The sequence below is a fragment of the Peromyscus californicus genome, unplaced genomic scaffold, assembly GCF_007827085.1.
Source record: "Peromyscus californicus insignis strain IS unplaced genomic scaffold, ASM782708v3 Scaffold_7__1_contigs__length_154581171, whole genome shotgun sequence".
Lineage (NCBI taxonomy): Eukaryota > Metazoa > Chordata > Mammalia > Rodentia > Cricetidae > Peromyscus > Peromyscus californicus.
The window spans coordinates 107,674,367-107,687,172 of record NW_026294595.1 but is presented as its reverse complement, the minus strand read 5'-3'; positions in this window follow the sequence as shown (position 1 = coordinate 107,687,172).

Sequence of the window (12,806 nt, the reverse complement as noted above, 5' to 3'; positions counted from 1 at the left end):
ACATGTAGTAATAAGCTTGTAAGAAGTAAAGATGCTAGTTGTAAATGTAAGTTTAAATAAGAAATAAGATGGAATGAACATAAGAAATACATAATAAGAAATATATTTGCTAAAGTAGTTCTATAGTTTCCTTAAGGAGTATAAATAAGTAGATATTAATACGTTATATGTGAGTTTGTAAAATGTAAATGTTGAATGTGAGTCTAAATGCTTTGCAAGGCAAAAAATGTTATGTGAGTTTGTAAAGTGTAAATGTTAAGTGTGAGTCTATTCTTTTTTTTTTTGTTTGTTTGTTTTTTTTTTTTGTTTTTTCGAGACAGGGTTTCTCTGTGTAGCTTTGCGCCTTTCCTGGAACTCACTTGGTAGCCCAGGCTGGCCTCGAACTCACAGAGATCCGCCTGGCTCTGCCTCCCGAGTGCTGGGATTAAAGGCGTGCGCCACCACCGCCCGGCTAAGTGTGAGTCTATTCTTAATGTATATGGTTTGAAGAACCTGAGACACAGAAGGTTAGTGTCCCAGTATACTGCAAAGTAGGCAGTCTGAGCGGTTTTCAAAAGCTCCAGAAGCCACTAAGAATGGCAGACGCCAGAACCAGCACAAGGCATCCGCAGCTGAGATCCGTGGAAAATCGACGCAACACAGAAAAACCTGAGCTAACATAAAAAACAGTGCGGTTTAGAATACTACTATACCTAAAAAGGTCTCTGGCTTGAGAATAAAAGTTCAGAGATACTTGTTTGAACAAAAATTGTTAACTGCAAAAAGTTTTGGTTGAAAAACATCTCTTCATATTTTGAAGTGAAAGCCTAATACCAGAATTTATTTGTTTGAACTTTTTGAACTTAAAATGAGATAAAAGTACAAAAAGATTTTGGTTATGGATTTCTCGTATTTGGAAGGCTCGTACCAGAATTTATCATTTAAATTTTAAGACTTAAGAAATGAAATAAACAATAGAGATTTCATTGCAATGGGACAATTTTGAGTTGACTTATAGTAATGACCTAGGAACTGTTTTCTGGAATTGGGTTAAAAATGGAACTGTTTAAATGAAGAAATTTATTATTTCTACCTAGAATCAAGATGCAGTTTTGTGTATGCATATATGCTTTATTAATTGGTGATTCATGAATTGTTTTGTGGAACTGTTTACAGAACTGGTATTGTGTTATAAATGGAACTGTTTAAATGAAAAAGTTTGGGTTTTCTAACTAGGTTTGAGATTTTGCTTAAAAAATTATAAAGAAAAGGGGGAGAGTTAATATTCCTTAGTCTAATTTCAAAAGTTGTTTGAGTGGATTAATGTCATGTTTTGTTAGTAAGAAATGCAAATGGGGTATATTAAGAGACTACTTTTAAAGTGTAAAGAGTTTTATTAAGAAACTGCTTTTGGATGTTTTGCTAAGTTTTCAAAGTGTTAATGGTTAGATTGAGAAGATTGCTTTTCAATATGGGTTTGTAGGAATTGTATGAGTTTGGGTTCCTTTAACTAGGTTTGGGATTTTGTTTAAAAAATTATAAAGAAGCCGGGCGGTGGTGGCGCACGCCTTTAATCCCAGCACTTGGGAGGCAGAGGCAGGCGGATCTCTGTGAGTTCGAGGCCAGCCTGGTCTCCAAAGCGAGTTCCAGGAAAGGCGCAAAGCTACACAGAGAAACCCTGTCTCGAAAAAACAAAAAACAAAAAAAAAATTATAAAGAAAAGGAGGAGTTATGAGATTGAATTATGTTTGCAGAAATTATATTTACCCTATTGATATTAATACACCCTGATTTTGTGGAGTTAAGGAATATTTAAGTTTGATGTGAATACATTGAAGTTTTTCCTATGTTCTGTTAGCAAGAAAATTCAAATGATTGAGTTAAAGTTGTAAGATGGAGAAAATTGTTAACTATATATAGCACTGTATATGCTAATTCAAATGGTTCTGTTAAGAGTTTGCTTTGAGTTGTAAGATTGAGAGAATTGTGACTATGTATAGCAATATTTATGTTAACCTGTTAATGGTAATGATGAAGCTAAGGGATTCTTTAAGTTTGTAATCGCCTTAAGAGCTTTTGGTTTAGAAAGGGCTTGAGGCAGCTAAGAATGCTGGAGTCACCATGGACCTAATTCAAAAGAGAAATGCCATCTATATCATCCTCTACTCCCATATTGGGAGGTGTAACAGCTATGTAGATTGCTGTAAGCCATTAATAGTTATTTTTATATATTAAGAAAGGGGAACTTGTGGGAGCCCATTCTCGGGTTCCTCATGGCTTTACCCAGCAGGTCAACATTGAGGATGATTAGGACCACGGGCCTGAGTGCAGGTGTCTGAGATGGTCTGCACTTGGCTGTGCTGGGGGAGGAGATCTTTTGCTCCACCCCCTGGCATCTCTATAAAAACCCTGGGGCAGAGACAGTCAGGGCCCGTTGGAATAGGTTCCAGGCCCTCTCGAGGCTATCCTTTATTTTCTATCTGTTTATCTCCACGATATTCTCCTCAATAAATCCTTCTATCTAATATTTCCTGCTGCTCGCACTCAAGAAAACTCTGGGGAACTGTGGGGGTGGTTGGGTAAACGCCCCACACATTAGCTGAACCACTTTATTTGTGGCTTTTAAATATGTTAACATTCTCCATTTCCAGACTTCGTTTAATGAAAAATATAGGAAAAATCTAAGGACTGGTCGATTCTTCAGTATGTTGAGCAATTAGCTTCTCCTGTACCAACTGTTATAGTGCCTGTCTGTAATTTTTCTGATGTCAAAGGCCATTGTTCCACCCACACATGTTTGTCAGTTAACCATTTTAAAGGTAAGGGAGTAGGTACTTTTGAAAGACCAACAGCTGTTATGGCCTATTTCTGTACAACCTGAACAGTCTGCGACTGTTCTTGATAATACCTTTCAATATTTTTCTCAGAGGCATTCTTTATTTTATGGTTTGTTTCTGAGATTAGAGGAATGTTAATCTGTGTTTTCTATTGCTGCAACAAATTACATCCCCATAAAATCATTGCTATCACTTTAATTTTCCTCTCTATCCTCCTAGCCCTATACACTCGACCATTGTGCACATTGTTTTACCTGAGATAAAGTTCCAATCCCTAGAAGCTGAATACTTACCTCCTGAAGAGGCCAATCTGGATGCCAAGATTTGGGTGAAATTATTGTTACATCTGCCCCTGTATCAAGCAAACCTACAATTTCAATGCCATTTATTTGAATTTTTTGCTTTGGTCTCTGATCATTTATAGCAGTTTGCCAAAAATACTTGTTTTTTGGGTCTCTCCTGAATTTTTTGTTCTATCTATTGAAGCTGTTTTGTCCTTGATTATATCCAAAGCAGTGTTGTTTTTAACAGCAGGCATTAATCTTTTAATAGCTCTGTGGATGAGTTTCTCCAACACTGACAGGGAATGATTGAATCAAATTTGATATGGGGCCCGTGGGAGGCCCCTCAGGATGTTTCCTGGTGGCAAAAGGTTGCCTTGCCTGTCCCTTGCTGATCTGCATTCATTAGTCCAATGTCAGCCTTTGCCACACCTTCTACATACTCCAGAAGGCAGAGGCCTTCTTTTTGGATTATATCTAGAAAAAAACATTGTTTCTAGGAATGCTTTCCCTACAATCCCTTTTCAGATGACCTTGCTTATCACAATTAAAACATCTGACATTTTTATTTTTCTTAAAGCTTTTAGAAATTACTTCTCCTATCATAGTGTCATCATAAATATGAGATCCAATATCAGCTGAATTTCTAATCCATTCATCTGTTGGTGCTGATGTTGCCTTTAAAGACCTAATCACCCTTTTGCATTCTGAATTAACAATTTCAAAAGCCAAAGATTCAATCAATATTTTTTGAATTCTGATACTATTCTATTTACAACTAAAGTTAATCTTTGCAAAAAAAAAATCAGTGAAGGCTTCTTTTGAGCCTTGTATAATTTTAGTAAATGACTCAGACCTCTTTCCTGATCTTCAACCTTGTCCCAAGCATTTAAAGCTGCTAAACAACCTAGCACCAAGGTATGATCATCAAATTCAAGCTACCTTTGTAACTCAGCATATTGACCTTCACCTAGAAACTGATCTTGGGAAATATTAATAACCTTTAGCCCTATTTTGTTTTACTATGTCCTTAGCTTCCTCTTTCCATCATGTTCACCATTTGTGGGAGCCCGTTCTCGGGTTCCTCGTGGCTTTACCCAGCAGGTCAACATTGAGGATGATTAGACCACGGGCCTGAGTGCAGGTGTCTGAGATGGTCTGCACTTGGCTGTGCTGGGGGGGGGGAGGTCTTTTGCTCCACCCCTTGGCGTCTCTATAAAAACCCTGGGGCAGAGACAGTCAGGGCCCGTTGGAATAGGTTCCAGGCCTTCTCGAGGCTATCCTTTATGTTCTATCTGTTTATCTCTGCGATATTCTCTGCAATAAATCCTTCTATCTAATATTTCCTGCTGCTCGCACTCAAGAAAACTCTGGGGAACTGTGGGGGTGGTTGGGTAAACGCCCCACAGAATGGCGCCATGAACAGGGACTAAAGAAAAAAGAAAAAAAAGGGACTAAAGAAAAAAGGGGGGACTAAAAAAGGGGGAACTAAAGACACAGTAATAGGGACTAAAGATAAAGGAAAATAATAGTTTTATTACAGAGTTTTTGGCGAAAGTGCTGAGTTCAGCCCTGCCAGTGGATAAGGCATGCCGGTGTTATGGAAAATATATATTTTTTATATATATTGAGAGGCAGGGGTTTTATCCTTGAGAGAAAAGGAAAGCGGACTGGAAGGATGTCCGATGCTGCAGCGAAATTCTCTTCTGTCAAAATTTTCTATCTTCTATCCCTTTCTCAATTTCTATCTGTGAAAAATAAGTATAAGGCATAGGGTAGTAATATAGTATAGGAAAAACTTAGTGTAAGATTGTGTAGGGAAAAATAAGTAAGGCAACTAGACAGAAAAACTCTCCAATTTTCTAACTTTGGGGGCTATGAATGCAAACTGGGGAAAAAATCTTTCTTTGGGCTTTACGGGTAGTAAAAAAGTTCTTCTCTGAGCTTATGGGGAAGAATAAGTTTCCTCTGGAAGCCTTTGTCCTGGGGACAGCTGAAATGCTAAGTCCAAGTGGCAAGAGAAAGTGTTTTCTCCCTGAGGCAAAAATGGGGGTGTAAAAAGCCAAAAAGTTTAAAGTTGGGAAGTTTTGGGAAAAGTTGGTCTTTCTCTTGGGGGAAAAAAATCTTTCTCTTAAACTAAAAGCTTTTCTTGGAAAATTTAGGGGGAAAAATCTCTCTAAAAAGCTTTATTCTTAAAAGTTCTCAAACTTAAAAACTAAAGCCTTTCAGAACTCACTCTCAGAAGGACAAAAATTAGAATCACCTGAAGATATTAGTATGGGGACCACCTGTGATTAGCTCTAAGGGAAAACAACAAACCTCTTAAGACAGCAAAACCTCTCCAAGTTCTCTTTCAAGCTTTAAAAATCCTCCCTGCAATGCAGGAGGCAGGGACAAGTTCCTAAAAACCTCTTCTAAGCTCTGTCTCTTCAAACCAGTAAAAGACAGTGGGTCAGAGCACCCTGAGGGAAACGCTTGGGAGAGTGTGGGTAAAGAGCTACAGAGAGCCCAAAAGGGCAGGAAACTTTACCTAAGAAAAGCAAAAAAGCCAAGCTTTTCAGTTACAGCAGAGCTGAGGCATCAAGGGTTTTGTTTCTGAGTGAGCATTTCAGAATGAAAGGGTGCTCCTAATTGTCCTAATGCAAAGATCCCCTGAAGCAATGCAAACTGTTAGCATTGTATCCTCACTTCTGACCAAAAACCCAGAGGTGACTGGCCAGCGTCTCTGAGTTGGGGTGCATTTCAGGGATACTAGGGTTCCTGCAGTTGTAAACTTCCTGGAGCACAGAGCTGAGGCAGGAAGGTGCAGGACCCAGGGGAAGATTGCTAATGAACAAACAAAACTAAAGCCAGTGGCAACGGCACAGTTGCCCGCTTTCCTACAAGTCCCGGGTTGATAGGTCCACAGCTGCAAAAAGAAATCTGAGAAAAAGCTTTCCTATCAGAGTAAGGACCTTTCTGGGAAAACAGTAAAGCTGAACTGTGTCTGAAGCAGTTGTGCTGCTGAGTCAGAACGCTGTCTGGGGAAAGAGCCCAGCCAGGGCAGAACAGAACTATCCAGGAGTAAAGCTTTCTTCTCTGTCAGAGAAAGCACCTCTTTGAGAAAAGCTTTGTTTCAACTGACTCCCTGAGATGAAGGAGTGTAGCCCTGAGGGGTGATTGCCTCTGGCATAAGCTCTGTCCTTGAGCACCCAAACAAACACAACCCAACCCACTGGGGGACTGGGCCAGGTGATGGCCTGATGAGGCAAAACACCTGTCCTAATGGGAGTTTAGAAATGGCAAAAACCTCCCTTGTTAGATTTTCAGTCTATACGTAAACCACACAGACCCCGAAAACAAACGGACAAAAAGCCCCTACCTTCAGTACCAGGAAAAGCCGCCACTGTAGTGTCAGAAACTGTTTCTGAGGTAGAGGGGATAAACTGAGACCAAACTGGGAACTGTCTGGGAGAAAGACTCTGAAGAAACAGAGAAGGGACATAATCCTTCCCAGAAAAATGACCTGAAAAAGCTGCTAGAATTTGAGGCAGATTCGGGGAGGAAAAAAGCCCCTACCCCCAAAAGCAGCTAGCAGAGGTACAGAGCCACAGACAGATACCTGAAGCTCTGCATCTGGGGGGGAAGGAACAAGCAAAATGAGACAGATCAGTGGGAGAAAATCTCTCTGAAGGAGCTATGGAAAAGCTGTTGTAAATGATTTTGTTTTTCACTGACTGGCTAAGACAAACATAAGCCCCAAGGAAAGTTGCTATCAGAAATGCCAGCCTCAATGCCGGCTAACGAGGCAGGTGCAGTTCTGATTTGGGGGCCAGTGTCAAATGAAGGAGAGACACCTGCTAAAGTCAGCTAAGGAGAGACCAGAACCCTCCCAATGTCCCATAATTGAAAATGTAAAATGCTTGTTCAAATCTCCCGGGCAAGAATTTGTAAGCAAGTCTGGTAAAAGAACCAATTGACTCTCAGGCCCAAAAAGAACTATGGGAAATGACTGATATAAGGGAAATGATATAAAGGACTGATATAAGGGAAATGCATTCTGGGAAAGGTAGTTTTTCCGCTAAAGATGGCGACATTGCCCTGAAACACTTTTTGTCAGCTCGAAAATACGTTCCTGGTAAACTTAAAATACAGCTTTTAAAAGAATAAGGAGGAAAAACATCTAAGAGTTTAAGTGTCAGTTCCAATGAAAAATTGAAAGGATACGGAACTAGGTGCTTCGGGGTTTGGGACTCCGTTGGTAAAATGCCTTATTTATCCTAATAGCTGTGCAAAGTTTTTACGGTAGTTGGATGACAAAAAGCTACCTATAAGAGCAGACAAGCCACTGTGCAGTTTATACACTGAACGTTGTCTTAGATATGAAGAAACTTATGTTGAAATTAAAAATTCTTTACCTTTTGAACAAACTGCCTGTAATGAGCAATTCCTTTGCAAATCTAATAAGGAGACAAGGAAACAGGCATTCAAAAAAGAAATGACTGCTTTATAGATAGGAAACAAACTTCAGAAAATCTAGCTGTCTTACAAAAGAGTTGCTTCACCTGAAAGTTCCCTATAAGAAATCAATGCTAAATATTACAGCTGCTAATAACATCAGGAGTTAAAGCTAATGAAGTGTAAATACTAAATAAGAGTTTGGAGCTGTGCTGCTTTTGGCTTTACTAGCTCCTTTAGAAAAATACTTTATATCACCTAATAGCTGTGCAGTATTTGGCAAAGAGTTTTACAGCAGCTAAATACGGTAATTTCACCCTCAGCATGAAGTGAACTTTTTCAGTAGAGCAAACCAAAAATACTGCTGTAATAGAAATGTTTGTCTGAACTGAAGCACTTAGGGGAACTATTATGAATTTGGGTGAAGGGACAGCCTCTAGTTAAAAACCGTTTACCCCTGACAGTGCATCTCTGCCGGTTCGGAAAGGCCGAGAGAACTCGGCAACTTTGGGTTGTGGCTTTGTCCCGAGAATGTTACAGTCCCCTAGCAACAACTATCACAATTCTATAACAACAACACTCACTAAATTCCCAGTGCTTTATAGCAAAGCTGAGTATAAACTCTAAACTTTAGAAATGATGTACGTACTTCCTGTCTAGTTAAGAGAATCTTTCTGATAGAGATAGTGATAATAATTAAGAGTAAGAAATAGAAAAAGATGAAAATAAGATACGTGGGTTTGTAAAAATTCTCTTGTTAGATCTGTGTTAAGAAATCTTTAGGTGTTTGCTAAGTTAAATATATGCTAATGGTAGCCCTATATAAGTTTGTAAAATAGATCTATAGAGTTCCTTTAAGAATATAAGCTTGCGCCGGGCGGTGGTGGCGCACGCCTTTAATCCCAGCACTCGGGAGGCAGAGCCAGGCGGATCTCTATGAGTTCGAGGCCAGCCTGGTCTACCAAGTGAGTTCCAGGAAAAGGCGCAAAGCTACACAGAGAAACCCTGTCTCGAAAAACCAAAAAAAAAAAAAAAAAGAATATAAGCTTGCAAGAAGTATCTAATGTAGTCTTAAGATATGTAGTAATACGCTTGTAATAAGATGCTAGTTGTAAATGTAAGTTTAAATAAGTACATAAGAAGTAGTAAGAAATATATTTGCTAAAGTAGTTTTATAGTTTCCTAAAGGAGTATAAGTAAGTAGATATTAATATGTTCTATGAGTTTGTAAAAACGTGTAAATGTTGAATGTGAGTCTAAGTGCTTTGCAAGGAAAAAGGTTATATGTGAGTTTGTAAAAAAGTGTATATGTTAAGTGTGAGTCTATTCTTAATATGTATGGTGGAAGAACCTGAGACACACAGAAGGTAGTGTCCTAGCAGACTGCAAAGCAGGCAGTCTGAGCGATTTTCAAAAGTTCCAGAAGCCGCTAAGAAGCTAAGAATGGCGGACGCCAGAACCAGCACAAGGCATCCGCAGCTGAGATCCATGGAAAATCAACGCAACACAGAAAAACCTGAGCTAACATCAAAAACGGTGCAGTTTAGAATTACTGTAACTAAAAAGGTCTCCAGCTTGAGAATGAAAGTTGCAGATATGCTTGTTTTAACTAAAATTGTTAACTGCAAAAAGTTTTGGTTGAAAAACATCTCTTCATATTTGGAAGTGAAAGCCTGATACCAGAATTTATTTCTTTTTTGAACTTTTTGAACTTAAAATAATGAGATAAAACTACAAAAAGATTTTTGTTATGGATTTCTTCATATTTGGAAGGCTAGTACCAGAATTTATCATTTGAATTTTGGGACTTAATGAAATGAACAGTAGAGATTTCATTGCAATGGGACAATTTTGAGTTTACTTATAGTAATGACCTAGGAACTGTTTTCTGGAATTGGGTTAAAAATGGAACTGTTTAAATGAAGAAATTTATTATTTCTACCTAGAATCAAGATGCAGTTTTGTGTATGCATGTATGCTTTATTAATTGGTGATTCATGAATTGTTTTGTGGAACTGTCTATGTAAAAATGAAATTACTTACAGAACTGGTTTTGTGTTACAAATGGAACTGTTTAAATGGAAAAGTTTGGGTTTTCTAACTAGGCTTGAGATTTTGCTTAAATTATAAAGAAAAGGGGGAGAGTTAATATTCCTTAGTCTAATTTCAAAAGTTGTTTGAGTGGATTAATGTCATGTTTTGTTAGTAAGAAATGCAAATGAGGTATATTAAGAGGCTACTTTTAAAGTGTAAAGAGTTTTATTAAGAAACTGCTTTTGCACAGGGACAAATAGCCAAATGAATGGAAACACATGAACTATGAACCAATGGCTGAGGGGTCCCCACTGGATCAGGCCCTCTGAACGGATGAGACAGTTGATTGGCTTGATCTGTTTGGGAGGCACCCAGGCAGTGGGACCAGATCGTGTGCTCATTGCATGAGTTGGCTGTTTGAAACCTGGGGCCTATGCAGGATTGTTTGGCTCGGCCTGGGAGGAGGGGACTAGACCTACCTGGACTGAGTCTACCAGGTTGACCTCAGTCTGTGGGGAAGGCTTTGCCCTGGAGGAGATGGGAATGGGGGGGGGGGGGTTGGGGGGAAGGTGAGGGGGACGGGAGGGGGGAGAACAAGGGAATCCGTGGCTGATATGTAGAACCGAATTGTATTGCAAAATAAATTAATAAAAAAAAAAAAAAAAAGAAACTGCTTTTGGATGTTTTGCTAAGTTTTCAAAGTGTTAATGGTTAGATTGAGAAGATTGCTTTTCAATATGGGTTTGTAGGAATTGTATGAGTTTGGGTTCTTCTAACTAGGTTTGAGATTTTTTTAAAAAAATTATAAAGAAAAGGAGGAGTTATGAGGTTGAATTGTTTGCAGAAATTATGTTTACCCTATTGATATTGATGCACCCTGGTTTTGTGGAGTTAAGAAAATATTTGTGAATACATCGAAGTTTTTCCTATGTTCTGTTAGCAAGAAAATTCAAATGATTGAGTTAAAGTTGTAAGATGGAGATAAATTAACTATATATAGCACCATATATGCTAATTCAAATGGTTCTGTTAAGAGTTTGCTTTGAGTTATAAGATTGAGAGAATTGACTATGTATAGCAATATTTATGTTAACCTGTTAATGGTAATGATGAAGCTAAGGGATTCTTTAAGTTTGTAGTCGCCTTAAGAGTTTTTGGCTTAGAAAGGGCTTGAGGCAGCTAAGACTGCTGTAGTCACCTTGGACCTAATTCAAAAGAGAAATGCCATCTATATCATCCTCTACTCCCATATTGGGAGGTGTAACAGCTATGGAGATTGCTGTAAGCCATTAATAGTTATTTTTTTATATATTAAGAAAGGGGGACCTGTGGGAGCCCGTTCTCGGGTTCCTCATGGCTTTACCCAGCAGGTCCGCATAAAGGATGATTAGACCACGGGCCTGAGTGCAGGTGTCTGAGATGGTCTGCACTTGGCTGTGCTGGGGGAGGAGGTCTTTTGCTCCACCCCTTGGCATCTCTATAAAAACCCTGGGGCAGAGACAGTCGGGGCCCGTTGGAATAGGTTTCAGGCCCTCTCGAGGCTATCCTTTATTTTCTATCTGTTTATCTCCGCGATATTCTCCACAATAAATCCTTCTATCTAATATTTCCTGCTGCTCGCACTCAAGAAAACTCTGGGGAACTGTGGGGGTGGTTGGGTAAACGCCCCACAACCATTGTAACTGAGAACCAGCTTCCAATATTGCTAATGCCAAATCTTTCCAGTCTTGGGGAATAATTCTGTTCTGAGTTGTCCATGAATTTAATATCTGCTTTACATCAGGTAAATGCATGCCTTATGAGAATGACCACTTCCTTAAATATTCCCAAATCTAATATTTCTATAGGATTCCATTTAGCTTCTTGATAACCTTGGAGGTGCCTATCATCTGCTAGAAGCTCTTGCATAGTAACTGGATAACCTAAGGTTGGTTTTCTGACAACCTTGGGACACCCGCTCTTCTGTTTCATCATGCAGTGGTGTGGTAGGTTCTTGTCTAAATTCCTCTGTCTATGTCTGAGCATTTTTCTTATTTTCATTTATAAGTCTTTCTAAGGTTTGTATATCTGATTAATCTACTTTTCATTTTTAACACAAGAAAACCACTATGGCTACTAAGGATAAAATATGAATTACCAGACTGATAGTAATTATATTTAATGTTAAGTAATTTATCTTCATTTTCTGCTTCTGTTTTCAAGCCATCTAAAGAAGCATTATACAGAGTACTAATGCCCTGTATAATATTTCCCACCCTTAACACAGGAAAAAAATTTCCTTTTAATATTAGTTAACTCTCTCTTTCAGGGCTTTCTAGGTATCTTTTCAAAACTGATGGCTTCTGAGTTTGTCCACAGCTGGTGTGATTTCTGTGTGATTGTACCCCACATTGGGTGCCAAATGTTGTTTTTAACAAAATCTAAATCATTAGATTTTACCAATAAACACTTGGGAGCCAGATGCTGTGGTGAAAACCTGCTTGTTCAGAGAGGCAGAGAAAGCACCCAGCTGACCTTTCTCCTCTGTCAATGTCCCAGAGAGTTTTCTTCTATGCTGTCTCAAACTGAATGTCTGTCCCTTCTACTTCCTGTGCATCTCTCTGTCTTCTTGACTCCCTCTTACTCTCTATGGCTTTTTCCTATCAACTGGTTGTTTGCTCTGCCTTTTAACATGTGGTTGACTTTAATTCTGTTTACAATAGTCAAGCCGAAAGCTCTTGGATTAAAGGTGTGGTGTGTGCTTGGGCTGAGCCACACTATAACCAGAAACAGTTTTTTCCAGTAAATAATGCAATTTTGGGGTTCACAGTGTGATCAAATATCCTGCAACATTATTAGGACAATTGATGCTGGTTAGCTGGAGCTGAGAAATTAGCACTGATTAAGAAGAGATTGGCATAATTGGGGATCGTATATCTGGGAGTATTTCCTCAGGTCAGCACACAGAGGCTATGGTTCAGAGAGGGTCAAGTCTGCATCTTATGCTGGCAGCCAAACTTGGTAAAAAGTAGGAGTCAGCTAGATGGTATTGGTTTTGAGGGCTTGAAGGGGTTGTGGAGACTGAGGCTTGGCACTATATGGTGGGACTGGAGTGCCTGAACAGAGCCCAGGAGAGGTGAAAGTGTAGTCCTAGGACTGAAGTGATCATGAAAGAATCTGAGGCTTGGTACCATGTGATGGTGTTAGAGTCCTTGAAGAGAGCCCAGAACAGGGTATTGGTAAAGGTGTAGCCCAGTTG